The sequence below is a fragment of the Dysidea avara genome, chromosome 3 (genome assembly GCF_963678975.1).
Source record: "Dysidea avara chromosome 3, odDysAvar1.4, whole genome shotgun sequence".
NCBI lineage: Eukaryota > Metazoa > Porifera > Demospongiae > Dictyoceratida > Dysideidae > Dysidea > Dysidea avara.
In genome coordinates, this window is record NC_089274.1 from 31,846,061 (window position 1) to 31,863,800 (window position 17,740).

The 17,740-nt window shown below is 37.6% G+C and overlaps 2 long non-coding RNA genes across 6 annotated transcripts; one reads left to right on the forward strand and one right to left on the reverse strand.

Moving 5' to 3' along the window:
- The first annotated feature begins 4,717 nt into the window (after window positions 1-4,717).
- Window positions 4,718-11,346, forward strand: LOC136250706 (uncharacterized). Its single transcript, XR_010698663.1, has 3 exons — window positions 4,718-4,865; window positions 4,926-5,043; window positions 11,158-11,346. It is a non-coding gene; the product is annotated as an uncharacterized lncRNA (long non-coding RNA).
- A 1,386-nt stretch (window positions 11,347-12,732) lies between these two features.
- On the reverse strand, window positions 12,733-17,739 carry LOC136250707 (uncharacterized). 5 transcript variants are annotated; one of them, XR_010698666.1, is made up of 10 exons: window positions 17,591-17,724; window positions 16,895-16,944; window positions 15,773-15,856; window positions 15,633-15,726; window positions 15,493-15,582; window positions 15,374-15,436; window positions 15,121-15,318; window positions 14,358-14,439; window positions 14,193-14,313; window positions 12,733-13,533 (listed from the first exon to the last, which is right to left on the reverse strand). It is a non-coding gene; the product is annotated as an uncharacterized lncRNA (long non-coding RNA). The 5 variants fall into 5 exon arrangements; XR_010698664.1 differs by lacking the exon at window positions 16,895-16,944 and having other exon boundaries at window positions 17,591-17,739; XR_010698669.1 differs by lacking the exon at window positions 16,895-16,944 and having other exon boundaries at window positions 15,370-15,436; window positions 17,591-17,739.
- Window position 17,740: the final 1 nt, after the last annotated feature.

Genomic DNA, 17,740 nt, shown 5'->3' on the forward strand with positions numbered 1-17,740 from the left:
TCAAAACTTGTAGTACGATAGTGTAGCTATCCACTGGTGGTGTTAGTTTGATTTTGCCTGATGTGCGATTTGGATCGGTTCTGTAAAATCTGGTCACATATAGTAGGCTGTGTATATTTATCGGCCGCCCACGGAATTAGTTGATCACTCTTCACAAAGGGTCTGGAGTCCCACTAAAAACACTGTTTGATAAGCTGTCTTAGTTGTTTTATAACTACTTGGCTTCCTTTTCCATGAAAGGAGTTAGTTGCAAAACTAGAAAAATGGTAAAAGTCTGCTGCCCACGCAATTAATTACATTGATATTACAAATGCAGTTTATACACATAAACTTTAGGTGATTTTCTGCTCCTCCTCTCCTGTTCTGAAGAATTGAAGAATATCGGTAAATATCGGCATATCGGTTACAGGAATAGGCAAATAATCGGTATCGGTAAATGTGAAAAAATGCATATCGGTGCAACACTAGTATCCTTTACTCTTTTCCTATGGCAATGATGGATGGCACATCAACCTGAAATTGGCTAATGGTAGGAAATTAACAGCCATGGTGTATTACCGCTACCACATCATGGTTAGGCAGCAAGTACGGCTTTTCCAACAATTCCTGGTTAACACCTACTGTAAGATTGAAACTGAGCACTTACAGTTTCTCAGGCGTGAACAGAAGTCCCTACATGCTGATTGCTACCAGGATTTGCGGGATGCAATGGTAGATGGGGATGGTGACCCCAGGAATGTTGGTCGTAGGGTCATTCTACCATCATCATTCACCTCAATCAATTTATATTAGAATATTATGTATCAATCAACTAGCTATTAATCAGTAGCTAAACATGTTAATCAGTCACTTGCGGTAAACATAGTAAATGACACCATTGCTGAACTTCATGTCAAAAGGATCCACCTTGATCAGTGCCTTCTTAGTGATCTTCTCCATTGGCAATTCAGCAAATTTCATTACTATGTCATCAAAAGCACTCAGACAAAGTCTATCATTTTCGCCCTTGATCCTCAGTTGAGCAAAGATGGCTTTATCCAATCAGATTCATCATATAGTGACTAAGGAAGTTGTTGCTAAGTATCTTATGTTGAATCAAATTCACTGTACAATCACAAAGAAGTTGTTGCTAAGTAGATATTGACCAGGCCCCCTCCAACATAGCATAGTACCAAGAGTTTATAATATAAAGAGGGAGGGAGAGTGTCCAATGCTGTATTACCTGGTCAAAATACACTGCGTTCAAAGATTGCATCATATCCTGAATATTTCAGTATACTTCAGTATAATTCCATACAAATTCGTCACCTGGCTTCACCTACTGAAGAGCGTTGATAGGTGTCGATTTATCAAAAGGGAAGCATTCTTGGTGCTTTGCTTTTATAGAATTAACACACTTTCAGTAGTGATTTAATAACTTTTGGTGCTGATAGTCATTGCACAATCTTTGAACACAGTGTGTTTTGACCAGGTAATACAGTGTTGGACACCCTCCCTCCCTCTTTATATTATGAACTCTTGATAGTACCTTATATAGGTGTAAAAACTTAATGTGTTGTTTATCATCCTGCTAATGAAATAGCTCAGCTATACATGCCTAACAGCAAAACTATGGGATTATGTAGTCAACAACAATGCCTATCCCATGCAATAGAATGGACATGGCTGTCACCAATGGCAACAGGCATAGCTACCCTCACAGTTCCTTACACTGAGATGCTGGACAAAGTGCCATCTATCATGCTGCACTATATACATAGTAGCTATCTTGCACAATCCCACTATATAGCTACCAAGTGAATTCATATCTATATGATTCAATAACCCTATCACTTACAGTGTATACAAATACAGTAACCAAATCCTTAATTCTATGGTATGCAGTGTCTACAAAACCCTATGCCTGGAATGACATTCTTACAGTGCCTCATGTATCATTACTGAATTATCACCAGTCCATTACTGATGTAAACAAATAAACTGTAATTTCATTTAATTTCTATATGTATACCACCCTGCACGATAGGGCAGGTACTACAGCTAGTAAGTATATAGTTAGGTAATAAGTAGTAGTATGTTGTAGTTTTCAGTATGTACGTGCTTTTATTTCTATATTTGAAAGAACGGACTTTAGATGTATTCCATACCATACCATACTGTCCTGCAAGTGTGTCTGCAACTAGCTAATAGAACACTTGGTCGCCACATTCTTCAATTCCCAGTCCAGGTCATTCTATGATTTCATAGATTTGCAGGAGGCCTGTATGGAAGCTTCAGTACTTACGTGGCATTATACTACAAAGTGGATAAACATGATTGATTGGTCCCAGTATGACTTCAGTTAATTACACAAGCCATTCACCATTGCTACAGAGTTGGCTAAAGGTAGCTGCACCAGTACAGCCAGACTGTGTTAAGTCAACATTCCTCAGGGCAGTGGGAGGCATTCCTCAGGGCAGTGCATCGGGCCCTCTCTTATTTTTAATATATGTTAATGACTTACCATCTCAAGTCACCGGTGGTTTACTGCTACAGTATGCTGACGATACCACTATTATATGCAGTGCACCTACTTAAGGATGATGTAGCTTCATTAATGAATAGTCAGTTTAAGTTAATTGACCAGTGGACCAGTGCTAATAAGATGACAGTGAACTACAGCAAGTCATCTGTCATGTGGTTTAGAGTGTCTAATAGAAGATTGCCACATGGTTACCCACCAATTATGATGGATGATGTTATACTATCTGTGGTGCCCAAACAGAAATACCTTGGTCTGATATTTGATGAGCGTTTAACATGGAATTACCGTGTCTCAAAAGTGTGTAAATCCATGTCATACTATCTGCATTTGCTTTGTAAACATCGGCATGTCCTTGCAGATGACTTCTTGAAAACTCTCGCAGAAAGTTTAGTTTTTTCTCACTTGATCTATTGCCTGCCTGTGTGGGGTCCTTCATTGCCACATTGTTCATTTGAACACATCAAACGTATGCAGAACCGTGCTGTCCGTTTGTGTAGATGTCTTCACAAGTATGACCATGTTAGTCATCATTACCACTCATTGAACTGGTTACCTTTTGAACTATTAGTCCAGTATTGCTCTCTTTGTGCTCTGCATAGAATGTTCAAGTACCAACGTTTACCATTAGATCCACCAATTGTGTTTGGTAGTACACACTCCTATCATACTAGAATTTCTGCAATTTTAGCTCAGCCGATGCGATGTCGATTGTCTTTTGCACAAAAACATTTTAGATATAAGTCAACTATGTGGTGGAATGCTTTACCTGAGGAAATGGTGATGGCAAGAGATTTTTCTGATGAACTGGTTTTATGTTTATTGTCAGTTACTTAATTGATTTGTAATTATTTTCTGTATGTTTTGTGTTGTATTCTTGTGGTTGTATCATGTGTCATGTACTATATACCATAATGTATGTGTGTTTGTAGTGTTGTTTTTTTTGTTGTTGTGTGTACTCAACCAGGGAAGAACGGCTGTCGACTGGTTTTGAGTTTAAATTATAAATCAAATCGACAATCCCTCACACTAACTAACAAAGAAACCATACACTTTGAATATTTCAACTGTACAGTGTAATATGTGTACGTTGAATATGAATTACGTGTGCAATGTAGCTAGCTATAAGTGTTTATGTCACTTCTTTTGAAAGTACACGTACTGTTTAAACATATAATTTGGTAGTGCACCTTGAGCTCTTGCTTGTTGGTTATCAGTACACTGTCATTTGGTGTTCTTTGATGGATGTCTAATCATGTGGCTTGGATGATTTCTTCAAAATTTTGTGTCTTATTAGAAGATTCTGTCTTTCATCCCCGTGCCATACAGCTTTGGTTTCAGAGCAATCCAACACACACTTTACACCCCCCAAGTGTGGTAGTAGTTGATGGTATGGTAAATTGATATCTAGCATTGGTCATGGGCCTACTAAAAGTCCACAAGTGTAAAGTGGTAAGTAGTAATTTTATACAATATGACAATTGATACAATAACTCCAAGTTGCCTATTACACTACACACTTGATATAGATTTCAAAACAAAGCTACCTAAGCTGCTTCCCAACACAGAGAATCTGTGAAAAGTCTACAAAAATGAGAAGGTGTGGCCATAACATAATTCGCTTACCTCTTAACATACTGGTGGCTTGTTTATTACTAACAACAGCCTCTTGCGGTTGCACACTCATTCCTGTTATTGTGTACAAGGTAGGTTAACCAATTCGTCAAGTTAAAAGTCAACAAATTGCTAATAGTTGGCAAATAAAGCCATTAGAAATAATATTGCGCTCGTAACTACGGACAGTACCTATGGCGACTAACTAGCGCAAGCGAAACACGGATGGTTTTTCGAGCTCGTTACGTCACATTGGGAATTTGTACAGAGACGGCACGTGAGTTACTTCCGTTTCCAATCCCGTTGTAAAGTTTAGTATATCTATGATTGAACTGGCCCCCTGAGCCGCCGGCACAGGAGCCTGCGGAGCGCCTTCGTACAGTTCATGGTCGACTGCAGTATGTAGCCGCCTGCTAAAAAGTTTAGTCAAGCAAGAAATTATTATCAGTATAATGAAACAAACCGAATAGTCTGGTATGGTTCAACCCAGTTGCGGCAGCTCAGTCCAACACCGGCCTACACCATGCACCACCAGCTCCGACAACTTTAAGTACAGCCCTACTCAACAACCTCCGTTTGTGAATATTCGACTCAACGTCGTATGTCCAAACGGTTGCTAACAAATTGCAGCTGTCGATAGCATCCTCACGTGAGTGTTATAGGGATGGTGACAATTAAATAGAACACGGGATCTGCGGGATGGAACATCGAATCATGTGAGTACAGCAAGGTTAGTTGTGATTCCAAGTATGTGAAATCTTATCTACTGTACGATTCCTTGTCAATGTAGAGTCACTTGAGGCGCCTACGCAAAAATAAACTGAGTCGGCTAGCTACCTGAGCTACCAGACAATCACTCGCTGCCAAGTTTGTGGCGGACTACCGCTACTATGCTGCTTTTATTCCAGGTAGATATACAGTACTCATGTTGAAAGTTTGCATCATCAGATGGAGGTCACTCTGCAATTGGTAGTCACTTCCACACTGCCAGTTGATGATAGGTGATGTACTTTCAACTGGAGTAATGAACTGTGATCATCAATATTTTTCCTTCTTGATCACCATTTTATATAGAGGTTTCAGAAGAATCTGGAAACACATATTTACAGAAAGCCATTACATTTAAACTCACGTCCGTCAATAGCCATGATGTTTTACAGAACTTAGGTCACTGTGGATGTATAAAACACGGGGTGCTCTATTAGCGTCTCGAAAACCACCACTGCAAATTGGCCACTGAACAAGTATGTCTTTAAACACTATAACATACCCATAATATTATTGTCTGAGGAGTATTGTAGCTTAATTCGGGCTGGTGGGACAAATTTCACATTTGACCGAAATCTTTTTGGCGACTAAAGCATACTTAGTCACTGACTTTTCTTCAAAATATAGTGCTGGATAATCTTTGTTTATATGTTTATATATAATACTGACAAGCATCTATCAAGAGTTCATAATATTATGAACTCTTGCTTCCATCCTTCACTGTTTCTTTACACAGTCTCCGAAGTCAAGTTACAAAAATTCATACGTCCGGAAGTCTGAATCACATCTATTATTTTCATATGACTTCCAATGTTTCTTATAGATTGTCAGGGCTATTACATATGACATAAGGTTAGACATAATGGTGTCCTGTGATAATACATGTTTACGGATTCTTCTGAAACTTTTATGGATTAAAGTGAAAAACTAGTGAATTATCCTAATTGTAAGGTCCAAGGTTGTGTGTTTCTGCAACACCAAGCCAGCAACAAAACAGTTTCATATACAGCCAAGCCAACCCACGTTTTGTAGTGACAGTACAGGGTCAGGGCCCGGAGATTTTGAGTGGTCAGGGGGTCACGAACACTTTTATTGATCTGATGTGATATTTCATGTGTGAAGCATGTATATGTGTGATTGAATTCATCGCTTTTACATTACATTTTGTCACTTTTGCACAAGAATTCATCATAATTGCATCGTCTGCAGTAAACTAGCCGCTTATCACAAGGTGGATCATTTTACCATAGAGAATACCACTTGAGACACAAGATACGCAAAGGCCTTCAAGTTAATTAGTTTGTTGGCGAGTGACCACACCCATCACCAATGGTTAAGCAAAAATTGCAAAGCTGTTAAAGAAGCTATAAGAAGAATTAAAGAGTTGTTTACAACAGTTGTGCTTTAACAAGATTGTCAAGCACTTGCTATAATCTTGTTTTCGTGTTTACTACAGCTGCCAATCTTGTTAAGGATGATAAAATCAATAGCAAAAGAGAATTCTGCAAAAGTGACAAACTCTATTGCAAATGGGACAAAATCAATTGTAAAAACCTGTAAATTCAATTTCACGTCCTCCAGTAGGTTGTATTATTCATGATACAATAAATTGTGAAAGTTTAGTTATTTGAGATTTGGAAGAAATTTGCTTTACTGACCAAACTAAGATAAGGCCACTTCAACTAAATCTTTTGTTTCTCGGGCCCGACTGACCCTATATTTTTTAGCATAAAATAATTATGTTAATCACATGATCACCTTGCAAAGAGTGATAACGCCACGAAAGAGTTGCAAATTTATCTTTAAGCTCTTAAAAAGTAAGTAACACTAAATATCTCAACATATAGCTGCCTACTCACAAGTGATACAGCAACCGTAATGTAGCTTAGCCACCGCTTGACTCGCAATATCACTCTTCAGCTAGCAAAATAGCCTATTTTTATTTTACCGACCTTTATTTGGCTGAATTTCGCCCGAGAAACAAAGATTTAGTTGAAGTGGCCTAATGGTACTACTTATAGCTGGATCCCAACCTGGCTTACTCGCTACCACGTGGTTCCAAACCCACTCTCTCCATTTTGAGATACCTTTTACTAGAACAAATCACTCAGCTACTACCCCAGATCTACCTGTGATTGGAATAACCTACTCATTGATACTATAGAATCTCAATCTCTGGAAACTTTTTTAGGTAACTATAATATAATTCTTATTTTGTGATTTGTAACCTCCCCGAATATATCAGTTATAACTGTACTCTTCAGTATTCATAATCATAAGTGGCTACAGCTATGGCCCTACTTTTTTCACAGAAACACTTTTAATTCAATTAAGAAGAAACCTTTTGCATATTAATAACCATATAATATGTGCGCTGTTCTATTACTTTTATACTTCCATATCTGGAGCGGCCATAGCACAGTACGGCTTTGATCTCTGGGTATGTACCATTCGCAATGTATTGCACCAACATATTGGAGTACATGTGCCATGGATAGTTCAATCAATTGTGCTCTGTTGTAGACAAGAAGTCACCTACTACCAGGAGATGGACTGTTAATAGAATGGTTTGATAGTAAATTACTTGTAGGCCTTGGTGCTTGTTGTGTATATGTAACTGGATCTGCGAAAATCTGACACAATAGTGCATTTTCTAGTTCCTGTTTATTAAATTCTTATAATCTACTTAGCCAAGTATACCCTCTGAAAAAGTTTCGGCCTCACATGCCAATAACTTTCGGAGTTACAGCTCTACAAAATATCAACAACTGAAAAATTGATTTGTACAGCAACTATAGGGAAAATAAATTACAGGCACTTATTACAACTGTTGTAACTTATGAGTGAATTAATGCACTGGGCTGACATTTTCACCATCGTGTTCACCATGGATAGGGGAATCATTTACTGGGTAATTTTGTCCTTTTATCACCTTTCTTCACTGCATACAAAGGTGAACTTTGTAAAGAAAAATCAATTGTGTACGATCACTTTGACGTGACGTAAATAAACGCTCATAACTTGCATCTACTGCTACGAAACAAAGATTTCCAACTCCTCTTGAGTAGGCAAATAATACAATATCCAGTTTTTTATTGTTAGTACCTTCCTTAACTAAGAAATAAGCATTAAATAACTATGGATTTTTTTTCGGTGATATGGAAATATTTCACTCATTTTTTCAATGCTTTATACTGTAAATATTAGAATTGCACTATTGTTTTGGGTTTTTGCAGATCTGGTCACATATGATAATGCAAGACATGTACGATCAATTAGCCCAATGCCAGTACAGTAATAAAGTTTGAAAAGCACAAGAAAGCTAACATAGCTATAATGGCTTAGGCCAAGCAGCGTAATTAGCGCAGTGGATATATTGTACTGAATCCTCTATTAGAGTATCACGATGACTAGAGTTCATTGTGATGACTGCTCCATTAAAAAGAGTAGCATCTTGATTTTTTCCAAAAGTCAAGTAGCTGAAAAGCGGTCCAGACCAGCCAGACCGTGAGCTCTGGCCCTGCAGTAATTACGACAACTACGTATAAATGATTCAAGTATAAGGATGTACATTTGAGTAGAGATCATAGAAATATAAATCCTACTACAGTCAGGGTTTTAAATTCTACTACATTATCTAAGAAACCAATGGGTGAGTATAGGTAATTCCAGTGGGTGAGAAGGCATATATGTGAAGCCACAGTGCTATCAGTACAGTGTGTTCAACTCATTTACACAATAGTGGATCACTCAATATGCATCTTTTGGCATATGTCTCAGTTCTAATTAATACAGGTCACCGGGGTGTGTCCAGGGACAACAGTAGTGACACGGTAGCAATCCTGATATACTACATGTCAGTCCTATTGTACATCCTACTGTCAATGTCTCACACTGTTTTGTTAGTTGGCATGTGTGTAGCATAGCCAAGTGGCTAAAGAATTGGCTTGGTAATCAAAAGGTTCCAAGTTTGATTCTTGGTTAAGCCAAATTCATCTTCTTGTTGTCTCAAGAAAGTTTACTTACATTGCTCCAGTCTATCCAGTTGTGTAAATGGGAATTTGGTGGCCCGGTGTCAACTGGGGAAGTAGCCCACCCAGTTATAACACCTGCATGGTATTAACTGGGGAAAAATTCCTACTGTCCATACCTCACACAGCAGTTAAAGGTCCACTTCGGACTTTGGTTGCCGAAACCTTCACCTGTGAGATATGGTACAGCCTCCTGCAGGTTACTAGTCCTGCCCCTGTCTGTGCTGACTCCTAGCACCTAAGTAGCACACAAGTGCCGATCATGCCCAAAGATTTTGTTTTTGCTTTGCTTTGTGTCTGTGTGTCTTTGTGTGTGGGCATAGCCAGATGGCTAGAGCATCAGCCTGGCCAGTTTGTTATGCCATTTTAGTTTTGTTGTTTCTTGAGCAAGAAACTAATTGGGAACCTGTTATGGGTGTCTTGGAAAAACACATTTTCATTATCAAGATAATATTATTGTTCTGATTTTCTACTTTGGGGCCATTGATCACGCCCAGTTGATACCAATGCACAAGTTTCATTTTATTGCTTACAATCTGTTTCAAGCCAAGGCTATGCCAGACCAAGTCCATGACTTAGTTTATGAGTCTAGCTTGATCTATTTTTCTTAAAGATATAGATTAAATATTGTAGTAATACAATTTTTCATATGTGATCTGATCTGCAAAAACCTGACATAATGGCGCAAGCCTAAATTTTCAGTATTAGCCATTGATTACAATGGGTAAAATATTAGTGTAATTTGAAAAATATTTTTGTGAAAATTTTAAATACTTTGTTTTTTGTGAAGAGAGGGTCCAATGATAAAAGCCTGGATATCATCTTATTCACCTACTCAAGAGGAGTTCGAAAGTCTTTGTGTCGTTGCAGTAGACTAAAGGATGTGTGAGTTATGAGTATTTGTTTACGTCACGTCGAAGCAGTCATACGTGATCGATCTTTCTTCACTGATTTTGATCTGTACATAGTGAAGAAAGGTGATAGAAGGAAAAACTTACCCAGTAGTAGACTCCCCTATTCATGGTGAACACAATAGTGCAAGTTGCAACTCTGTACTGCATTGTGTTTGTAAGTTACAGCAGTTTTTGTAAGCACCTGTAATTTATTTCCCAATACTTGCTGTATTGGGAAAATCAATCTTTCTGTTGTTGCTACTTTGTAGGGATATAACTCCAAAAGTTGTTGGCATAGAAGGCTAAAACTTGGTCAGAGCAAATACTTGATTTAGTAGATTATAATATTCGATAATAAAGAATTTGAAAAAATGTGCCATTATGTTGGGTTTTTGCAGATCTGTTCACATAATTTTATTATATAACAGTTATACCACGGCTGGGAGGGATTTGCTAATATATACACCCAAAGCCCGAGGGCTGCGGGTGTATAATATCAGCAAATTCCAAGCAGCCGTGGTATAAATGATATATATTACTTGGGCCGCACTCACCTAATAGGTGAAAGAACTACTGAGAACTCATCCCTTTTATTTTATACAGTAGCATCTGAAGATCAATTATGGTTTTAATAGTGTGGGCTAATAGCCATCAGAACGTTATCCATATGTTAAAACATCATTAATACATTACTATGCTTTAACATGCAATGTTAGAAAACTTGTGATTGTGGGATGGAGTTTATATTGTTATCATTTTTGTACTAAGTTTAGCCAACTAACTTTGATATTGGGACAGTAAGTAAGTTATTATATTAAGTTAAGTACTTAGGACTGTAAGTTACTGACCTGTTTCAAAGCAGTAGTAGTAGCTTTGCTTTTCCGTGGTCTGTTCAAAGGCTGATATGTGGTGGGTAGAAATACACATCCTCGATCGCCCAAACAATTATTTTGTGCCTTCATTATCCTTTAGTAACAACCAACTAGTCTATCTTAGCAAATATACTCAGCTTAGTAACCAATACAAAAATGAGTTCCACAATACAAAGCTCTATGTTGCTCAATATAACAAGTCAAAGCGCATTGGTTCTTTGGTATCAAAGTCATTGGCAAACCGCTTTCCCATGATATTGCCCAGGCGATATCTTGATATTTCCTGGGCAATATGCGAGTTAAACACTGAGCGGTGCCTTTGAACACCCACGTTAAAGTGGTATATAAAATAATAAAATAGCAAATTACGGTATTATCAATAACATGAATGTTATTGATCATCCCACATAAGGACAGGGCTGGATAAATGTATTTATCTTTGTTTGTCCTTTTTGTAGAAATCAAGATGTTAAACTGATACTCCGTTAAACTGATACTCAAAGAATTATCCTAAACAGAAATAAAACAGTTCGTAACTCTTAAATTAATGAATAGACTGTGTGAGTTTACATTTAGTCTAATCTATGCTAAGAAATTCTAATTGTATTTTGTGAACATTCTATTCCAATTTGGGCAATTTGCGAACACATGGCATGCATGTTTTTAATTGAAGTATCAGGGCTGGTAAAATACAATAGGTAACCTGAGTGAAGGAGTGATCTTCAAAAATATAACCACCAAAATTCTGACATTTCTTAATCCGCATTGAAAATTTGTAGGTATATGGTCAGTAAAATGTAGTTCAAGAAATGTACACAAATGATGATTTGCTCAGTTGATCCCATGTGCATCACAGTACGCAGGTTTAAACCTTAAATGATATAAGGGTATAATTGTTAATTTAAAGGATGAAAATTTTGTGGATAGCCAAATTCCACGAATAATACGCCCAGTACAATTCAGTATCCATGGTAAACAGTGGACAACCAAAGCTTCAGCCTTTTATGATGAATAGTGTTGGAGTTGGAATGTAACAGCAAGAAATTTAATTTCAATCTATTTACCAGCAAATCTGTCAAAATATAGTGTTTTCCCTCTATTCTTCATGTGTACAAAGAAAACCATTCCCAGAAAGCAATGACAAAAGTAAACTTCATGTCTATTGCATTGCAACTAACTCGCATGCGTTTTGCTATAAGTTTTCTCACTCTCCATGCATGAATACATGCTAGGTACCAAAGAAAGGCATTCGTTCAGCTAGTTAAGAATTCCTAAGTGACCACAATTATTTTAATGTCATTTTGAGGGACTCCATCCACTGTAACACTGCTGAGAACAAGTGACACTACAAAGTAATTATGACACAAATTATTAGGATGCACTTTTATCATAACCAACAATGTTACTTCACATACAAATTTCACCTATCATAGCTACTGTACATCATAAACAATCCAGACCTGCTGGACCCATATTACATTGATTAGATACTGTATAGTGTCTGTCTACTGAACATGCTCAAAGGCATTTATAAATGACATCAACCTAGTACGTTTTGGTGGCACTACATCCATCAGCAGCACTTCTAGTGCTACTGATGCACTTGCTTGTGCATATCCAGCAAATTCGCAGCAATGAATATATACTACTCTGGTGAACGATCAGCTTATTACCAAACATGGGAGGAATTATGTATATAGTGCAGATTTTATTTGTGTTTCATCTTCCAGTTGTATTGGTAGGAAAGAACATGCACGTTAGAGGTTTTGCAGGGAATGTTCACATAATATGTGCGCAGACATTGTGGGTGAATTTACATACCAAAACCCACAATACGTTACAAAATTCATAGCTACATGTCAACCCTCAATATTATACATATTTGCTAGAGATAGCCACTTGTTACAATGGCTTTTTAGCATATCCCAGTAAAACTTCTCGCTTTGTACTTTTAAAAATCAATGTAGAATCCTCAATCCACTAGTCAGTGCATACATGCCTAAGGAATGTGTACTGCAAAACCTCTATGTATATACACTGCAATACATTTATTTCATTTTCACAATTTTAACATATATAGTTAACTTTCGTGGACAATGTATTTGTGTTTGTGTGGTTATCTGCACAGTATGTGTACACAACCAAAAAGTTCATGAGTGCTACACACAACACAGCACATTGATAATATGACTGAACACCTTGAGAAAACAGTTTTTAGTTTCGTATGGTTGATGAAAGGGATTCAGAGAATATCCCTCACTTAGACCTGTGTACAGAGTTGCTGTATGTTGAGTACACATTAGTTGGGCCAGTTGCCAGCATCATACATAAAGCCCGTATGGTCCAAGGTACATCCATAAAAACACTGACCGCAGGTCGGGGAAACTTTGCCTCAACAAGATACCAAAACTGAAAGCTATGTATTCTATTGTTATCTCCATACTGAAATAATATTGCAAACAGTACAGTTCATACAAAGTTATACAAGAACAAGATACATCTTTTGTATCACTGTAGGGCTCAAACAAATAGTGGTTTTTACTATTCGAATATTCTTTATTCACAACTACCGAATATTCGAATATTCTTTTTCAGCATTGGTATATGGACGAGATATCAATAATCCTGTTGTACAAGATGTCTCTTTAATACAATTCAGAATCAACATGATTTGATCATTTATGTCATAGATATGCTTATGTAGGATCAAGAATTCTAAGTATTTACACACTGATGTTACGTATTTCCTTTGAAACGAATATTCGAATAATAGAATATTCGTTTGAGCCCTATATCACTGTTTCAACTGGTTGACGATGATCCAGTGTCAGCTCCTACATGTATCAAATGAGATAGCTTTCACTCTGCATGCACAACACCACATAATACACACAAAAAATGTTTAATGAATGTATCCACAGTTTCTAAATATAATTTTACCATCAAAAGATTCAAATAGCTACTCTAATAGAGCAGTCATACTTTTCAACAAAACATTTGTCATGCTAAGTGCTAGTATGAGTGTTAAATAGCGGTTAACCATGTATGGAAATAATACTGTATAATGGGAATCATTCGCGGAAGATAACGTTTGTGAATTTGCGATTTTAGATGCATTCATGAAAGGTTTTTAAATTGACAAAAATTCCCCCCTCTTTCCCAAAAAAGCCTTTGTACTAATCTCCAACCTTCCCCATATGATTCACACCTTAGTTCATGCAGTACTGACATAGTGACAAGCATAGTGAATGCATGAGTGGATGATACTATTAAAGATTTGTTGTAGCTACTTGCTAAACTGCTATGTATGCATGACACTACAGTCAGGCACAACATGACACAATTTGAACAGAGATATAAATTTCAGTGACAGTAGTTACGTAAGGTGACAGTGCAAGAAAGAAACCAGTGCTATATAATCCTGCAAGAGAAATGGGATATTTCACTGTGATGTGCCCCCAGGCTGATTTCCCATTTATATTGCGAATGTTACCTGCTTCTCTGCTTAAAAACAGCCATCTACGCAACACATCACAGCCCTCCCTTAACAATCAAGTAGTATCAAATTTGGTTTGACTGAAAATGACCCAGCTGGAACAATTTTTGTCCCAGATCTAAATTTTTATTACAGCAATCAATTCAAATTCAAACAACTTACCAGTCTCTTCCTTCTAACTGTCTCTACTGTTTCCATGTATATTTGCAGACTTTGCCTTCTAGGAACCAATGTTAGCAAACACCTATTTTAAAAAAATCTTTATAACCACCCTAAACAGTTTAACACACAACATATAAACCAGGACTTCATTGTCGCCATCCCTTGACAAACTCTCACCCCATTAAATTGTTAACAATGCATCAGAAGCAATCCGAGAGTCTAAAATACAAAAATTTCATGGCGGACATGTGGTACGAGAATGCACAAGAAGCCACCTATGAGAGTTTAAAATGCAAAAATGTCCTGGAGTGGCTTTGCATTCTCATGTACCTGAGAATGAACCACAAGTAATTTGAGTCTAAAAATGGCATGTTATTCTCAGGTAATTGAAAATGCACCATAAGCAATTTGAAACAAAAATACAAAATTTTCTTCACTCTGAGATACTCAAGAATGCACCAGAGGCAATTTAAGAAAGCCTAAATTTCTGGAGTGGCATGGTCATCCTCAGGCACACGACAATGCACCTGAGAGTGTAAGATACATCCTAGGTGGAGTGTGCATAGGGATGACACGTGGATCTTTAATTATTGCCCACTCATGGTTATCCCCCCCCCCCCACCTTGAGTCATTTCCTAGATGAAGGCCTGTATTAAAGACAAGGCTTAGAATCTTTGTTTATGTATAGGTTATTAATCCCACTTGTGACCCTCGGTTTTACCATAGACTTTCTCTACGCGGATATCGAATACTAAAAACTCACCCTGTTACTATACCAGTCCGCGTGCAATTTAGTCAACTCGTTTCTTCATGATCCTTCAGTCTCTAAGCCTTACTCCTTCGAGTATTTCTCCCCCAGACCCTGATGCTGACGCTCTTGCAAGTGCCTATTCCAGCATAAATGTTCCAGATAAGAGGCGCTTATTCCTGTGGGTATGACGTCAGCACAGCAGTTATATTACTAAAGGAAAAGTATAACATGTCATGAGGTAAGAAAAAACTTTATTTGTACCCACTCCAACATTTGCATACAGCTCCATGCAATCTGTTCTTATTTTCCACCCTAAGAACGTTGTCACCTGATGAAGCAATAGAAGTAGAAATGCATTGTGGCTGCTATAAAGTTCTTAGTTACCTGACTATTGACAATACCATTGTCAGAGTCTACAGGCATTCTAACTGTCTTTACAGATCTAGAGTTCCTCTTTTGTCTTCAATTTACTCTCTGTACCAATATAATATAATATAAACAAGTTTATTTGCATATAAACTAACTTTTGATAGTTTATTTCCATAAGTAGAAACTATGAGGACTTGTATGCCTCCAGTCTCCTGGATGAGTTCACCGATGTGATCACAGAGACACCATCTAAACTGAAATCTCGACAGTCATTCTCCAAGGATACTGAATATACCTTGGGTCTGTAACCATTTAATCAGGTAGAGTCGATACCGCTGAACCATATTATTCAGATAAAATCAACATATGCATAGCTACTCTAAAATAACAATCATACATTTCAACAGAGCAGTCGTCATGCATACGTGTGTCAAACAGTAGCTAACTATACATGAAAATATACACCTAAATAAGCAAAGCAACTACTCCCTGTATTTCAGAACTTGAAACCAGGTGAGCAACATTTCTAGAACTAACCCTGGACACACACAAAAGCAAACAAAAAGCAAAGCCTTCAGCTGTCATGCTAGTATGGTCATGCCTACCCAGTGAACAAGCACAGGAGTCAGTGCAGGCAAATCCTAGGACTAGTAACCCCGCAGGAGGCTGTACCATATCCCATAAGTGAAGGTGTAGGCACCCGAAGTCTCACCTACACACACTGTACAATATTATCTAGCATATTCCGATTTAATATCATTTAAAATGGTTACCCATATCACTGTGTGAACAGTCTCCTCCACCTGATACTACCGTGCACATATACCCTAGTCACAGCTATCATTGAAATCTATATTAATGTAGTTAAGGTAGGCCATTGACAAAGTTTATCAGTGAGTTATATCATTAGGTGACAGTACAACCATGCACTTGCTTAGTTGTGAGAACGTTAATTGAGCATGGATAGTGTATCTTAGGATTAATCTAAAATTTCAATACCACTATATATGAACCCATAAACAATAACTATATCTGTATACATCTGCTGATTTGCATGACTTGCTTTTGAGGTTACTGGTCCATAGTTCTATTACATGAAAAACAATCTGGTTAATCAAGCGTTTTGAATATAGATAATTAGCCGGACTAAATTTGGATATCAAACTGGTCTAGCCGGACTGATTTTGTTTGACTAAATGGCTGGACCAGTATTAGCATCTAAATGGGTCTACCTATAGGCATATGTAAATAATTATTATAGCCAACTCCAGCTAGCTCCTGTTTGTATAATAAAAGCCGTAGAGCAGAATAGCAAGTTATATTAATGTAGCAAATAGCCAACATGCAGTTTTAAAAGATTGCATACTGTTACCCACTACTGTAACTAGACAGAAACCGGTATATCATTAACACTCACCTGCAGTACTTCAGTGGCTACCAAGGGCTGAATGGCTAGTTGCACCATTGCTAAGATGTAATTATATTACAAAAGTGCATGACTGCTCCAAACACAAGGCCACTCTAAATAAAGAATCTGTTTCTCGTCCTCCACTGGGCATACATTTATGCAAGCGAGCAGTCCATTTCCATTATAAAATTGGTAGCTTTTCCTGAGCATAGCCAGCATAAAATTAAGTTGCAGGTAGAACAAAATGTAAATTTGTAGAGACTCAATGCACACTGACACATTACAAAATTGAAACTGTTCAGTATGCAAGAAAAAACGGAAGAATTATAATATTATTAGTGACGCGGATGCAGGCAGTGGACTGGAACAGAGAATTTATTTGGAGTGACCAAAGCAATGCAGTTTCGTTGTAGATGCATGCATGAAGTTAGTCAACACGGATCAAATTTAAATTCTATTGACTAAGATTCAGCCAAACTTTCATTGGATGCCAAAGCTGCCGGGTTGACTGAAAATGGCCCACTGGGTCTGGGTATGAGACTGATGGTATTCATTATCAACTCTAACAGTTACACAACATATAAAGGAGCTTGGAACAAGGCTTAGAACCGAACCAGAGTTTATTTAACCCACACTTGTCACGGGAGTTATAATTGTAATCTATGGTTTCCTGAAACCGTTGCTTATCAAATACTAAGAACTCACTCTGTGCTTCAGTTTACTCGACTCGTCATGATCCTTCAACCTCTTTCCCTCGAGAGTTTCTAACAAGCTCCCAAACCCATCTCGTATCCAGTGCTTTTGTATGCGCCTATTCATAAACGCTCCATATAAGAGGCGCTTATCTTCCCATAT